The 16,027-nt window shown below is 30.0% G+C and overlaps 3 non-coding genes across 3 annotated transcripts; all 3 read right to left on the bottom strand.

Moving 5' to 3' along the window:
• Nucleotides 1-3,460: 3,460 nt before the first annotated feature.
• Trnaa-ugc (transfer RNA alanine (anticodon UGC)) lies at nt 3,461-3,532 on the bottom strand. Its single transcript has one exon. It is a non-coding gene; the product is annotated as a tRNA-Ala (tRNA).
• A 3,075-nt stretch (nt 3,533-6,607) lies between these two features.
• Nucleotides 6,608-6,679, bottom strand: Trnaa-cgc (transfer RNA alanine (anticodon CGC)). The gene has a single exon. It is a non-coding gene; the product is annotated as a tRNA-Ala (tRNA).
• A 6,757-nt stretch (nt 6,680-13,436) lies between these two features.
• Trnaa-cgc (transfer RNA alanine (anticodon CGC)) lies at nt 13,437-13,508 on the bottom strand. Its single transcript has one exon. It is a non-coding gene; the product is annotated as a tRNA-Ala (tRNA).
• Between the last annotated feature and the right edge of the window lie 2,519 nt (nt 13,509-16,027).

Genomic DNA, 16,027 nt, shown 5'->3' with positions numbered 1-16,027 from the left:
CAAGATTATATATTTCGTTTGTTTATGATGCAGCCCCACTTAATATATAGATTTGCCACATAAATCCATCTGAATTTAATTGTTACCACTGTATATTTATAAAAATTTGCAATGAATTTTTCAATGTTGGCCATTTTGGACTATTACGTAGAGATTACGTAGTGAATGCAAGAGATAGTTCTTTATCCAATTGCGTTTAAAAAGGAACACTTTACATTAACTTTTTTACTTTCGATATTAGCGCATGATAGCTTATAAATATATCTAAAAATCATTTGTTGAGGCTGTGACAAAAATTTATTTCGGTGCTAGGTTGAGTGCATTTCAGTTCTTACATAAACTCGTTTAAAATACATTTCTAGCTACCTTACAGTATAGATCCATGTATATGATGATCAAAATTTATCACTTAAACGTTCTACATGTAGCTAAAGTTGTTAAAAACTTAAAATGATTACGATGTTTTAATAAAGGTTTAGAAACGTTTTCATTTTGCGTGCGTTTTAGCGTGCGTATATCGTTTAGCGTTTTTCGTTTAGCGTATATCGTTTTGCGTGCGTCTGCGTATTTCGTTTCGTTTTGCGTGCGTATAACGTGCGTTCGTATAGCGTGTAACGTGCGTTCGTATAGCGTGTAACGTGCGTTTTGCGTGTAAACTGACACGTTCACCCTACTGTAGCATATAAAATAAAATCTAATATGTTTAATTTTAAAGCTTTTATTGAGATGATGATTCATATCATGATGTGTAGTATCATTTTAAAGTAGTAGACATTTATATTTTACTTTAAACTTTAGAAATATGTTCTACTTTTCAAAATTTCTATACTTTCTTAAACAATAACAAGTCGTTACCTGGTTATTTAAAAACAGCAGCTTACCATTTCCACTTCCGTCCAAGAGTAAGCTAAAACAAACTGACCCTTTTCAAAAGTTCCTGATTTCTCCTATTTGTTTATGTTATTGAGATAAAGTTTTGAAAGCTTGTTGTTTTATTCATTGCAATTTTACGTTCCATAATATCTCTGTGTAAATTGTACGATCACATTTTCTGCAAAAGCAAAATTTTAACACGAGAAGCACCTGATATTATTTTTTTACATCTTTAAATCACGCTGAAATAGGTAATTATATTGTGCAATTACATTGTAATAGAAAGTTACTAAATTGGAAACACTGGAAATAGAACTTTTACATTTTTTTAACGGATTTTAATTGAAAAAATATAGATAACAAAAAAGTAGTTTGTACCACTATTACATTAATTATTAAAATAAAATATATACATTAGTGTCAGAATTTAAATTGAAAATATTTTATACATGATCAACTTGATATTATTTGTAATTTGTCTGAAATTGTAAACCATTTGAAGTGATTGTTTAAAACAGTTATTTTACTAGTATGTAAGATAAGAAAATTTAAAGACACATAAAATAAGAGAAGAGACAGAAATAGAAATGTTTACATTTTTGTTATGAAAACTAGCGTTAGTTATCCTGTTACCAAAAGTATACTTATCATAAGTAATTATAGATAATGACGTTGAAAAGTGTTATTAAAAGTGAACAGCTGTTGCATATTCTTCTAACCAGCAATGAAATGGAGTTACGTTACTGTCGTGTATCACTTCAAATTGCATTTGCGTTAATTCTTCATCAATTTACTATTCCTTTCTATTGTTCTTATATATAGGTACATAAAATAATACATTATATTTTCTCAACACACGTTCAGTACTTCAATATTCCAATTTCTCGTGTACCTAAGGTTACATTTTACGATGATATTGTTTTGTTAAATTTATAATCGTAGCAGATTTCGTTCTTGTAATAGACAGCAAGGTTGTTGTATTTCCAGATTGAAAATACTTTTAAGATAAAACCATTCTGAAACCCTCTAATATAATTTTTCTTTCGTTCTAATCCCTTTCAATTCTATGTTTCAATTATTTACATATAAAATGTAATATGCTTATGTAAAATATTGAAATAAATATGTTTATCCTAACCTCTCTCAGTGGTAAAATCTTTAATTTAGCAACTACAAAATTATATTGAAAAACCAATGTGATATACTAGTGTAAAATTCTGCTTTTGATTAATAATAATCATTTCAAAAGTTTTATATAGAATTTTAGAAATAACGATAAGCTAAATGTTTGACTCTGATGCAAACAACAATTGCATCAGAGACATGATCGTTCAAATGTCTGGTCTGCTTAACAGAAATTATTTATTAATTCAGTTAAAGATTTACAAAACGTTGTGCAACATGAAATATTCATCATTTCTGCATAACAACTACGCCCGCAGGTGATAATTAAAGGATTAAAAAACGTGCATTAATAGAAACAATCATGCAATCATGTACAAGGTTTTACTTTTATGCGTGATTTAGGGCGCCAATAAAAAAATCTGACTGCAATGATGAGCCCGGCAATTTAATTAATAAATAAGAACATAACCGTCAATAACACCGTACTTGTACGTTATAGGCATTACATACCGGTTTAATTTTACGAAAAACACGACAGCAAAAAAAACAAAACAACAACAACAACAACAACAAAATCAACCAAATAACAAAACGCAGCATTACCGCGTAAGACGTCCACTCCAATACAAGAATAGCACTTATGAACTTTATTGCGAGAAAAAACATCACACTTTTTTTTTATTCTGCAAAAATTTTCGAAACTTTTAACATGACCTCGCTTCACTGCCTCTGCCGCGGGATGTTTGTACACGGAAAAGGACCATTTTCGTTCTATTCTTACACAGGGAACATCCATAACAGAGATCTATTACACGCTAGACGAAAATTGAAATGCAAAAATGGAGAGAATGTGAAAATGGTAATGAAATTCTTGATTTATAATGTCAGACATTTTATATATTTGTTTGTTCTAAATGTACATTAAATTATTTTTTGAAACTACAATAAAATTTCCAATGGAGAATAGGACATCTCATTTGAATATAAACATATTATTATCTGCATTTGGATGATTCCCGGAAATAATATTATTCAAAAATATATAATATTTTGTTAAGCGTCGTAATAAATCTTGAAAAAAATGGAAAAAAGGCAATTAAATGTTATACTGTTAGAACAATTGCGACATAAGGAATAACGTATAAGCACACAGGTATAACTTTGCTGGCTATTGACAAATAAAGAGAACATTGGTGCAAATCGGTTTTTTTTATCAAATAATACTTCAACAGGCGTCATTGTGTAACTTTATTAATTTCTGACATGTATTTTTGTAATTCTCGTTTTATACTTAACATTTAGTAAAGTATTGATTTGTTGAATAATAGCATTTGAACTTTTTTATTGTCACTATCTCAATTATATCTTCTCCGGTTTGTTTTTGGTTAAAAAATGACGTTAAATGAAGTGAGTCAGGTACAATATTCAAATATCATTACAAAGAAAAGAATTCTTTAAAAAATGGAGATGCCGGGGATTGAACCCGGGGCCTCTCACATGCAAAGCGAGGGCTCTGCCACTGAGCTTCACCCCCTGGCAAACATGATATACAACTGTAATGTTTTGTGAAGACATGCAACTTACTTAGCAGATTAAAGTAAAATATGTGTAAGGTTCTAATAATTAATATTTCTAACTATTTATTGATATTTTATTTCGTTACAAATAAATATGACATATATTCTACTAGCATGTGTATAGATTAAACAACTCGACAGATTTATAAATGGGTTAAGACACAAGTGTTAATTGTTTTATAAAGTTTGCCTTAAATATGTAAACAAGATCAACAAGGAACGCAGTCCCACATGACCCCACAACAAGGAGAACACCAAACAAAAACAAAAGAGAGCACAAAGCAGAGCACGGACAGGCTACCTACCTAAATGAAACTTAAAGAAATACAATAGTTACAAGAACTCAAAGAACACAAAAAAACGATTGATTAATATGCCTACAAATGCAAAGGGCAAATTGGAAGGGGAAAGGAGATTCGGGGAAGGGGGCAAATAAATTATGCCAAAAATGTATGATTATTTTGACTTTCAAGTGTTTACTACTTTATACCCTCGGATGGGTGTAATGTCATTTAATAAATTTTAAATTCGTAAAAAATTGAAGAAAATTTATCGAAAATTTAAAAGTAACAAAATTTTTTTTATATTTTAAAAGTTAGAAAAATTATTTACAAAATTTAAATTGATAATTTTTAAATCAATTTTAATTTCTCTCCCACAAAAAGTGTTAAAAGCTCAAGGTTTTGTTTCCCTTTTTTATACAATTTGCTTGCAAGTAAAATATGTAGTTTGAACAAGATAATCGTGACCAAACGGTTGTTAAGTTTCACTTGGACACAGATATATACACCCCTATTATCATTCCCGTTAACATCATAGGAACTCAAGAACGGGACCGCAGATTGCGGCGCATATTTTCGATCCTGTAACGGTTTTTCAAAACGTTGCTGCTACATCTAAATATCTTTTAGTATTATCCGAGTATATGGCCTCAGAAAAATATGTTATCAATTGAACCCAATCTGTCTCTTTAAAAACTGGTCAATTTTTTACGGTATTATAAAAAAAGACAAGGAGTGACATCCGCCATTCGCCGCAACGTTTTCGGCATGAGTTTTTCCCCTTTGGCTACAATTGATTACTATTTTTTCAGAAGTTTGTTCCCGTTATTTTTGTCAACTATCAGGTATTGATCTACACGCGCAACATGTTGACATGCATTATAACGGGCGTGTTCGTGTTTTGATTTGTTAATATTGAGAAAACAGACACTTTAGTAATATGGTCCAACTGATTTTGCCTAGCTGAAAAAAACGAATAATAAAACATGATCCATAGATAAATATTTTAGGTAGATCTACTCATCTGGTATTCATTACTAGAAAAATTAAAACAAAAATCAAGCATATCAAGGGGGATGACGTACGCCGAACGTTGCTGTAAGTGGCGGATGTCACTCCTTTTCTTTTTTCAATATACCGTAAATTTGACAAATTTTTAAATTAGCAGATTATATTAAATTGAGATAAGATAATTAAAGACCACTCGCTCGCATAATATGAAAATATATTCAAAGGTCGGACAAACAATATGTAAAGCCGGTAAGGATTCGGATTTATGTGCCGCAATATGCGGTCCTGTTCCAGAGTTCCTATGGTTAACATTTAGCGAGTAGGACACCTTGGTGCAATATAAATGTTCGTTTTAAAACCGGGTTATGGAGCTATTGTCTTCCTTTTTTTGTCTGATTTTATAGGTATAATTTTCTATGACATTATATCAGCAGTCAATTTTATGATAAAGACTGACCAAGCGCAGAATTTTTCTATCCGCAATCAACGGACCCACTTGCAACAAGTCAAAGGATGTGTTTATAATTTACAAATAAAACGTTACAACGGTTTAAAATTACATCATGATAGGCAAAAACTTTAACTTACGTCAGATAAGACATGTATTAATAAAAATGTACGAGTCTGTGGTGTTACTTTTGATATTTAATTTTTATTTCGAAATCACCAAAACGACAATGTGTGTGATAGAAGCTTTAGTATAGACCTGTTTATTCCATTTAAGTCTCTAGAGCACAATAAGCCTAAAACAATAATGTTTTGCAATGTTTTGAAAATTATTTTAAAGCTCCTGCTATTATTAAAAAGACGCAGAAAAGTAGTGTGGATTGATATTTTGACTGACTTCAAATAAATTATTCTGTCGGAAAATGTGTTTTAAAAAACCTATCCTTCCTTTTATTTTGAGCGTTTAACTTAGATACAATTCAAGTGCATAAAATACAAATAAATTTCATGTATTACAGTGCATGCAAATGAAGTAATATTAAATCTGGTTGCAAATCTGTTCTAAATACATCAATCATTGTCAATTCCTTTCATTTATAGTCAACTAAATAATGTGCAGACGCAATTTAAGACAAAAAGCCATTTGTCTTCTCTCAAACTTAAATTTCACGTTATTTGTTCTATGCAAATTAGTAACAGATTTTTTTTACCATTACCAAGGAGGTTTTAATAGTGATTCTTTGTTGTTGAGAAATGATCCAAAATTACAGAAATTTAAAATATTAATTTAAAGTTGTAAACAACGTCATGGTTCTAGCTATGTTTGTCGTTCATTTAATTCCTAGAAATTTATGTTTTTAAGCATAACGTTAATGTGTACACACTCATGTGAGAAGTATATAAATAGATAAATATAATTAGACTAAGTGATAAATGTAGAACTATGTTAATCTGACTAAAGCATAAGAAAACTGAATTAGAATTATTATTTTAACATGTCTAGTAATTGACAAATAAAGACAACGTAAAGTATTGCCTAGCTATGTTTCTGTAGTTATAAATAAAACTTGATTTAATAGGCGTCATTTTATTACATAATACTTTTTTTGACTTGTTTTTGACTTGTTTTTACGTACTTCCTGTTGTATACTTAATATTTTGAAAAATATGGAAATAAGTGTTGATGCATATGAACGTTGTTATCGTAACTGTCTAAAATAGAACGTCGCCATTTTTGTCAATGTTATCAACAAAATGTAATGTTAATGATAAAGAAAACAATCTTTAAAAGAATGGAGATGCCGGGGATTGAACCCGGGGCCTCTCACATGCGAAGCGAGCGCTCTACCACTGAGCTACATCCCCCGTCGATGGTAGCTGAAAATTATCAATTTGTGTTATGGTATGAAATTATTTATGCTAAGTAGTCTAAAGTTAAGCCCCAATCACACTATACTGCTTTTTTTACTGCGTTTGCACGACATTGTTAAATTTATTAAAGCGCCGCGTGATCGCAAGAAACATGTGATTTTTTTGATGACATGAAGACTTCACGGCGTCCTCACGGCCCCAGAGCTAGCTAAGATGAGCTAAAAAAACAAAAAACAAAACAAATCCCAAATACATCAAAAACAAACAAACAAACAAAAAATAAAACAAAAAAACAATAAAGTTAAAGTAACAGAAATTAATAAACATGTAAACACAATTAAACAATATCCTGACGGGGGCATGTTTTGTTTGTTTTCAATTAGAACTTAAACGGATTGAAACATCGTGCTAGGACTATATCACAAGATATAGAAATTGAAAATATATTAATTCATTTATCCATATAGATATTATACAACAGTGTTGTAATATTCAGCATTATTCCGGATGGTTTTATTAATAAAATGACTGCACATTGTACAACTATTTTTAAACTGATTTAACTTTTTAAATCTATTAAGATTTAAGGATCTCATGATTATAAGGGCAATTATATTTTATTTATATCGTTTTAGTTTGACATTTTGTTTACATAAGAAATTTAATGTATGCTGTCATTGCATGTTCATATCTTTCTTGCGTACATAACGTGATGTTTTACTTAGATAGTAAACAGGCATTGTTATTTTCCAAAAACGTGGCAGTTAATTTTGACGCTTAACCAAATACATGTTGCCACCTGCATCAATGCACTTTAATTTTACACTTTCATTTTAAGTTAGAAATACCATCTCGACAATTTCTCTTACATGAGGAAAAAAAAAAAAACATCCAAAACCAACAGCGAACGAAATCTGTAACATTCATTTAGAATAAGTCATGAAAATATATTTTGAAACATTCAACCGTCGTGTTACACTTCCTATTCCGTGGTCATGTCTAGGTAAATTATTTCAAGAGTATGTTCATTACGCTGAAATTAATATATTTATTATTCTTGAAGCATCAGACAGTTAGTTGTGTCTGAGACGACTGTAACATAATTATTATTTAAATTATTATGTAAAATAGAACTTAAAACGTCCACTGTATCACATAATGGTATTAGTAAAGACATCAGACAAATCCGTTTCCTTGTCGAAGAATATTGATAATAGAATTTTGTTTTAATATTTGAAATACCGCACACATCACATGCCCGAGAAGCATATGAAGACAGATATTTTATTTATTTAAAGTTTTCTATTAATGTTATTGGTGTCTAAAAATAATTAACAAAGTGCTCAAACTGTATTAATTATATAAAAAGTGTTGTTTTTTTCCATCCATTTCCATACTTGCAAATGGAAATCTTTTGAACTTTCTTCATGGCTAACAAAACTAGATGTAACTTGACTTGTGTTATATCGTTTCGTACAGTGATAGTATATATGCTTTAGATATAGCTGAAATATTAATAGCAGTTTATAAACTTAAGGTTTTTCTTACAAATGGAATTGCCATTGTGCATTATTTGTATAAAATCAACAACAAATGAATTGTGTCTTTTTTCTGCACAAAATTACAAATGCAAAAATGATACAAATTATGTAACAAAACAAATATTTCATTGTCACAAAACTATCTCAATTCATCGTGATTGAGTCACATTTATCTTTATTCATATTATAAAGGAATGCATGAATAATATTTTAACATCACTCATAGGAATATAGCTATTAACCTAAGCATGTTTGTTTTATGCTAAAAGCTTTTTCAAATTGTTTCAAACATTCAGTCTTATAACTTGCCTTTAAGTATTCGTTATTTATTTTTTTATAATTAAGTTTCAAATAATATGTAATATATTCAACAAGTGATTGTTTATTCAGATGTTCGACGACAAAAGCATGAGATAACCTAAGAATTAAATCTTGATAATTGCAAACAAAATAGTCTATTGCTTCAAGTATATTATATTTAGACATAACATTAAGAACGTCTTTGTATAAATTATTCCGGTACCTATCTTATTTCTTACCTAATTTGAAATGTGTTGTTATGGTAATGTCAGTTAATGCTAAGAACTGTGATATTTCTGTGAGACTTCTCTTTCATTGTAGCAATACACTGTGGCAATAAAAGATATACGAAAATTATATTAATATATTGATAATTCACTGAAGTGTAAATGACAAAGCAGGATGTAATTCTTTGGATTGAGAAGGTGACAACTTAAGGTGCAAAATAAGAGTAATAAAGTACGTAAAGTTTTTGAGATGCTTTGAACACTTACAATGCTCAGTTGTTACTTGTATTTTCAAATATGATGTATATTTTATAATAAAGTCTTCAACATAGATGCAATCCTACAGCGCAGATCTACTTTTATATTAAAATTCCTCTGAAATATTTAAATGTAAGACCTTATCCCTCTTCTTGCATGAAAAAAATGCTTCTTTGATGCAATATGTTTACTTCATGGAAACGTCAATTAATTTTGACAAATGTGGCAGTTTTGTGAGTCTTTTTTGTTGATGCAGAAGACTGCGACAATACTGAACCAATTGAAATCATATTAATGTATTGATAATGTAATTTAATGTCAATCATTAAACTAAGTAATAATGCTTAAACTTTAAAACAGGAAAACTGCACTTGTACCCCAAAAAAGTTAGACAAATAGGTGAAAGTACTTAACATTTCCATTTGATTTTATAAAAATATGATAACATAAGATCACCTTATTTTTCATAAACAAACAAATACTTGTAATGATTTTTATTATGCAAATCGTTCCTGTAATTCACTGCTATATGTAAGATAGTATGCCGGGCACTTTGTCTTGAAATCGTTTTTATCCAAATTGTACTGACCGTACATATCTGATTCTTTGTCAAGTTGGTACAGTAATATCACAATATTAACTACATGATTCACTTTTAAGATAATTAAGTGGTGCTGAATAGATTAAATCTGAACGCTTCTATGTAACGAATACAGACAGTAGGGACTATAGTTATATAAGTTCGTAAATTGTTATTTATTTAATCCTTAGAAAGGCAAAAATATGTGTAAGGTGTCACCAAAATCTGTATATAGCAATAAACAAGACATACATCCGTGTAACAAGGGGTGTGCAATTTTTGAACGGTTAATAGCATAAGCACTGATGGGAAGTTTAAGCTGGTTAATTGCACGCAACCTCACTCATAGCTCCAACATATTCTTTCTTAATCTTTTATATTAAATAGATCCAAAGCGAAATTCTTACAGTATTTATTATTACATAAGGTAAAATATGTTAAACACAGAAATGATCATATATACAAATACAAAAAAAGTCCAGTGACCTAACGCTAGTACTTGTTTCATTTATAGCTAAAGTAAAAAGTTATAATTGTCGGTTCTCCTTATTTCACGGTGCCTATCAATGATAATTATCATAGCAATCTACCTTTATGCTTTTAGTTTTCTAAAAGTACAACAATATTTAAGAAACATATAAAATCGTTCAAATTGTTTGGAGATATTGCCGTTCAAATTCTCCACATATATATCCGTTCAAATTCTTCCAAGAATGAGAAAATTGAAATGAACACTGTAATATAACATATGTATGGAATACATCTTGCTAACTTGAAGACTCTTTATAAACATAATCCTCCTCATGAAATAATCTAAAATATTTCAGTCCTGCACTTCAGACATTTTATTTATATCCCCTTTTATCATATCTTCCTATACTTTTGATAGCTAAAGATACAGAAATTCTTTCAATTTTTAACGACATTCTTCATTTGCATGATCAGTAGAGATACATCATTAAACTTTCTTTGAAAGGCATTGTCATTCGCAAAGAAAGAAACCAGTTTATTTTCGTTAAACAACGGTACAGTACAATTCGTACTTTAAAGAAAAGCTGTCAGAATTTCTTGATTGATTTTGTTTCTAGAATTGATTGGTTACTATTGAATGTATGCAATGCGTTCTGCACATGACATATGCTTTATGGTAAAAAATTGTGTCAACAGATTGCTTGACTATGACGTAGTTTGACTAATTAAAAACGAGTGGTGCATAAGTGGTATCCCTGACATTCAGATTGCAAACATCATTTTATCAGAACGATGCATCAATGACTTTATCAGAATCATGGAAAAATTCATACAATAATGCAATCAAAAATAGTAGAGTTTATGAACAACACCAATTTGAAACAATTTTCAGGCTACAACACATTTTTACATTTAACATAAGTTAAAGACACTTGTCATGCTATTTTGTTATGTTTTATAACATCAGTGGAGCTCTTGTAATCGTAAGTAAATCCTGAAGTTGACACATAATCATATAGTATTTTTGTAAAATTAGTTAGATTATGCACGGAACTTTAAAATTGTAGAAACACTCTCAAACCGTACCTGGACACACCTAGTACACAGCAATGTGTGTAAAGTTCCTAGTCGCAGGATATGAAACTACGACTTGCCATGGCGGGGTATGAACACACGTAAACAACAATATTTAAATTACCTGTCCTTCGCGTGAATCATTCATAAATATTTGTTTAACGAGTTAAATTCTTTATTACATTTTTTCATTTCTCTTATAGTAAGAAATGCAAAATAGGTAACGCAATTTGCATTCAATTATAACTGAATATACTTTTATTCAAAATTTAAAAGAAAAAAATATATGTAAAATGATAATTATTTGTACATTTGTATTCAGTTGTTTTATAATAACCAAATACCATTAATCAAAGATTAATCTTTAGTGTAATTATCAGTCATCAGATTAGAGACATATAAAAGTGGACAACTCTGAATTTTACTAATGTGTTTTGAATAAACAACATCATATGATCCCATTTTGCCGGGAAAGAAAACTTTAAGGAAAGCATGATCCACATATAAAGTTCAGCCATATATAGGATGGTTATATTAACAAACTTATTAAGTAACGTTAATGGCAGCAATTGGATTTTGTATTAAATGAACTCGGTCTGTAACATTGGCTGTGAAACGTTTATTCATATATTCATATATATGGAATGTCAACGTTACGTGATAAAAGTATTCAAAGTTATCGCAATAAATATTTTCCAAGTAATGCGTTTAAAATCGTGCGGGTAATTATGGAAAAGCAATTCAGAATGATCAAAAATGAAAGGTTCATCTGACTAGTTTGCACTATTACTATCAGTTAGCTCAAGTGATGATTGCTTTCAATTCAAAATGTATGCATGCAACAGCATAAATTTCACGCATGAGAATTCAGTTATGTGGACAAACTAAACAAAGTTAATCACAAGACGCCATATTGGTTTAAACTAAATAAATTCATTTTCATAATAGTCAATATATAGACTAATAATATAAGGAAGTTTCATTATAGATAATTATTCTATATAAGTTTACATAATCACAATGTAATAAAAAAGTGTCCACTAACTCTGCATCTTTGAACATATTCGTGATAGATTTCGAGTCAATTTACTTAGGGAACTTAGAAATATTATCACTTACCATTTGAAATTCATTTGCATTGCATTACTACGTAATTCTTCGATTTTTATTTTCCGGTATAGTTTAATGAATTACTTACTTTGTAAATCATCAGTTTGATCATAAGATAGAACTTTGAAATTCATAAATTCCTTTTTGCGTTACCTTTGAATAATTTACAGACAAACGGATAAACTGTATTTAATTTTAAAACATAATATGAAATTCTGGTTTCATAATGAAAATACAAAAAAATGGTAGTATCAGTGTGCATGTAAATGAGGTAACATTAGCTCTGGTTGCAAATCCTTTCTTAATACATCAATCATTGTCAACCCGTTTCATTTTAAGTCCCGCAAATCATGTGCAGACGCATATTAAGACAAAAGACCATTTGTCTTGTCACAAACTAGCATTTCAAGTTTGTTCAATGCAAATTAGTTAATGGGTTTTTGCATCATTACCGTGACGTTCTGAAATGTGATTTGTGTTTCTGAGAAACTTCCTAAAATATGCAGAAATAAAAACATTTGCTTTGTGTGTGAGCAAAATCTGGAAAAGCGTCCTTGTTCTGTCATTGTTTGTTGGTCTTTTATATCATTTAATACCTAAAATAGATAAGTATCATTTGACTATGTAATAATTGTATCCAAATTAAAATCCGTTTAAAATTGTTAGTTTCCAAAACAATTATTACAACAGAATTATGATTTCCGAATATCTAGAATTCCTGTAACAGTTATTATGTATTTAAGAAGAAGAGATACAATGGCAAACAAATGTATTCGACATGTACAAACATTTGGAATAAAGCATAATCAACATAAGCTCTAATATTTATTATAACATGTCTAGCGAGTGGCAAAAATTGGACAAAATTTTTCTGTTTAATACAACATTTTTATACTTTATATGGCTTGACGTATTGTCATACTTACTGTAATACTTTACATATCGGAAAAAATGTAATTCACCAACTTGAAAAACTCCTCTTGTTTGTACAGGGTAAAAGTTGCTTTTGTGAATTAACCTTATTATATTTGTAATCAATTGTCCAAGGAAAAGTTTTAAATTAAAATCAATGCCATTAGTTTCTGTCAGTTATAAATTCATCAATTTATAGCAGATTATGAAAAATAGTGTAACAATAAAACACAGAATTTTAAAACCGGTAAAAATGCACATTTTCGATTAGAAAAAAATGGAGATGCCGGGGATTGAACCCGGGGCCTCTCACATGCGAAGCGAGCGCTCTACCACTGAGCTACATCCCCTGAAATGTCGAGGGATGTAAGAAGTCGGGTAGGTTTTTGCAGATTTAAGTAAATATTTGATGTACCGCTTGTAACCTGTCCTTTTCGTTACACATTTTGCATATACTTACAAATAGTAAGCTTATTATTTGGGTATTGCAATATAATACAGTGAAAAAACCTCCTAACCTGAAATCTTTATTAAGTGTAGGAACAAATATTGCTTTTGACGAACGCAAGACTTGAATAGTTATATCATTTTTATATGAACCTTGATATAGAGCGTTAACAAAATACTTTTATCCTTGTCTTTTTTTTAATTCCTTTCGATTTTGTCATTTTCATCACGTATTAAGCATACTAAGAAACGTTAGATAAACCTAAAATTAACATTTTGTTGTTTTTAAAATTGTCAGACAGAATAACATTGTGCTACACCACAACGGTACTAAATTTGAAATGGATAGCATAAGTAAAGAATGTTTAACTTCATCGTTTATATCAATTGATGCTGACGGAACATTTTTTGTGAGACAACACTTTTCGCTTGAGCCGTAAACTACAACATTACAGTTCATTATATCATATTGCAATAAGCAAACGTAAATTTACAAATAGTTTGCAATTAGTCATTGCTTATATTTGCATATCATTGAAACGTCTTAAAGAACTACCTTTCTGTTCGAATTATGATTGACCGTCTCTTATATAACTTGCATACTGTCTAAAATAATATATGCAAAATAATGGTTTCTGAACAGAAATTGTTATTTGCCGGAATTCTTTTTTAATGTTTTGAACTTTAAAAAGAAAAAGAAACAGAGCATCACATGAAAATCAAAACAGAAAAACTGAAAATGTGGCAGACTCTGTTTGACTAAGTTTTTTTCATAAACAGTTGTGGCAAATTCAAGATTTCGTCCATGCCAAAACAAATCTAGAAACAAAGGGATCCCTTGGAAGCGATAATCATAACAGATTTACATGAAAATTGAATATATGGTTTGGCAGAGTCTGTAAAAAGGATAACGAATAAAAGGCCTATCATCATAGGTTGTGTGACCTTTACTTTGTTCCATGAGGTTATCACCAAGGATTGTATTGCAATGAGGACCCCTTAAAAGGCCAATCACCGTGGGTTGCGTGAGCTTGAATTTATTTCCTGATGATTTCATCGGGGCCGAAAATGCTATATGTACCCCCCAAAAGGGCTATCAGCGTAGGTTGTGTGACCTTTACTTTGTTCCATGGGGCTATCACCGTGGATTATATTGCGATGAGGACACCTTAAAAGGCCTTTCACCGTTGGTTGCGCGAGCTTTGATGTATTTCCTGAGATTTTCATAGGGGCCGAAGTTGCAATAAGAACTCCCTAAAAGGCCTATCACCGAAGGTAGTGTGACCTTTACTTTGTTCCATGAGACTTACACCGTGGATTGTATTGCGATGAGGACCTTTTGCATAGGATTTTCATATAGCAAAAATCGAGTGCAAACAGGAATGAAGTAAAATAAATAAAGCATAATTAAAAAAGAACATGACAATATGAAAGACATTTTGTCTTCAAACCGTTTTTATCCATATTTTACTGACCCTTTCCATTATACGTAATAGTTTTATTTGTCAAACTGGTATATTTATGTCACATCTTATGTATGATAATTCAATTACAAGACAATATACTGGTCAGACTTTGATGGTGATAAATGTATTACATCTTAACAACTTTGTGTAAAGAATACAGTCAATAGGGAATAAAGTTATATAAGTTCGTAAATTGCTCAATGTCTGCTGTGTCAAAAGTGAATTTCATGGGAAAATACGTATTTATTGCTTTTTAGTATGAAAGACATAAAAATGGGTTTAAGTAAAAAGTGGATCATTTTATTTAATTCCCTTGATTATTTAAAGGCCCATTTTATCACAGGAATAATTTCATTTCAATTCTCTTTGTTCATTTCATTTCTTATTGCAAAATAATTTTCTGATCAATGTATTGCATCTGTTTGCGTTTTTGTAATTATTAGTACAGCTTTAGTACTAAACTACTTTGTTTATATTTGGCTACAAATGACAAAAAATTTTACATTAAGATCTTATTTCTTCAAGGATCTCCGATTGTCTTAAACTTCTATTTAAACGTTATAGAACGCATGTTTGGCCCACCCAAAGAAAAGGAAAAGAGCTGCTGCGACATACTGTGCTGTTATTAAGAAACAAATTTATCTTTTTTGTATAGTACTCTTTTGTTTTTAGTTTTGATATTTTTGATGAACTTTGAAACTTTGTTTGTTTTAGATACAAAGGTAATGTAAGTGATTCCAAACTCTCTCCCCTTTCTTTAATACATTTTTAGGGAAAAAACTTTGATTTTACGCGCGCCACAAACGTGACTAACAGATATAGCATTGATTTTGATCATAGATCAGTCGTTATTTTGAAGTCAAATAATTTTAATCTAGCTTTGAGATCATATATTGACGCAAAAGAAATATGATATACATCCTGTAATAAAAAATATTGAATTTCTTTATTTCTTA

The sequence above is a fragment of the Ruditapes philippinarum genome, unplaced genomic scaffold (genome assembly GCF_026571515.1).
Source record: "Ruditapes philippinarum isolate M1 unplaced genomic scaffold, ASM2657151v2 ctg1037_1_1_1_1, whole genome shotgun sequence".
NCBI classification, from domain to species: Eukaryota; Metazoa; Mollusca; class Bivalvia; order Venerida; family Veneridae; genus Ruditapes; species Ruditapes philippinarum.
This window is presented reverse-complemented; position numbering and strand designations above follow the sequence as displayed.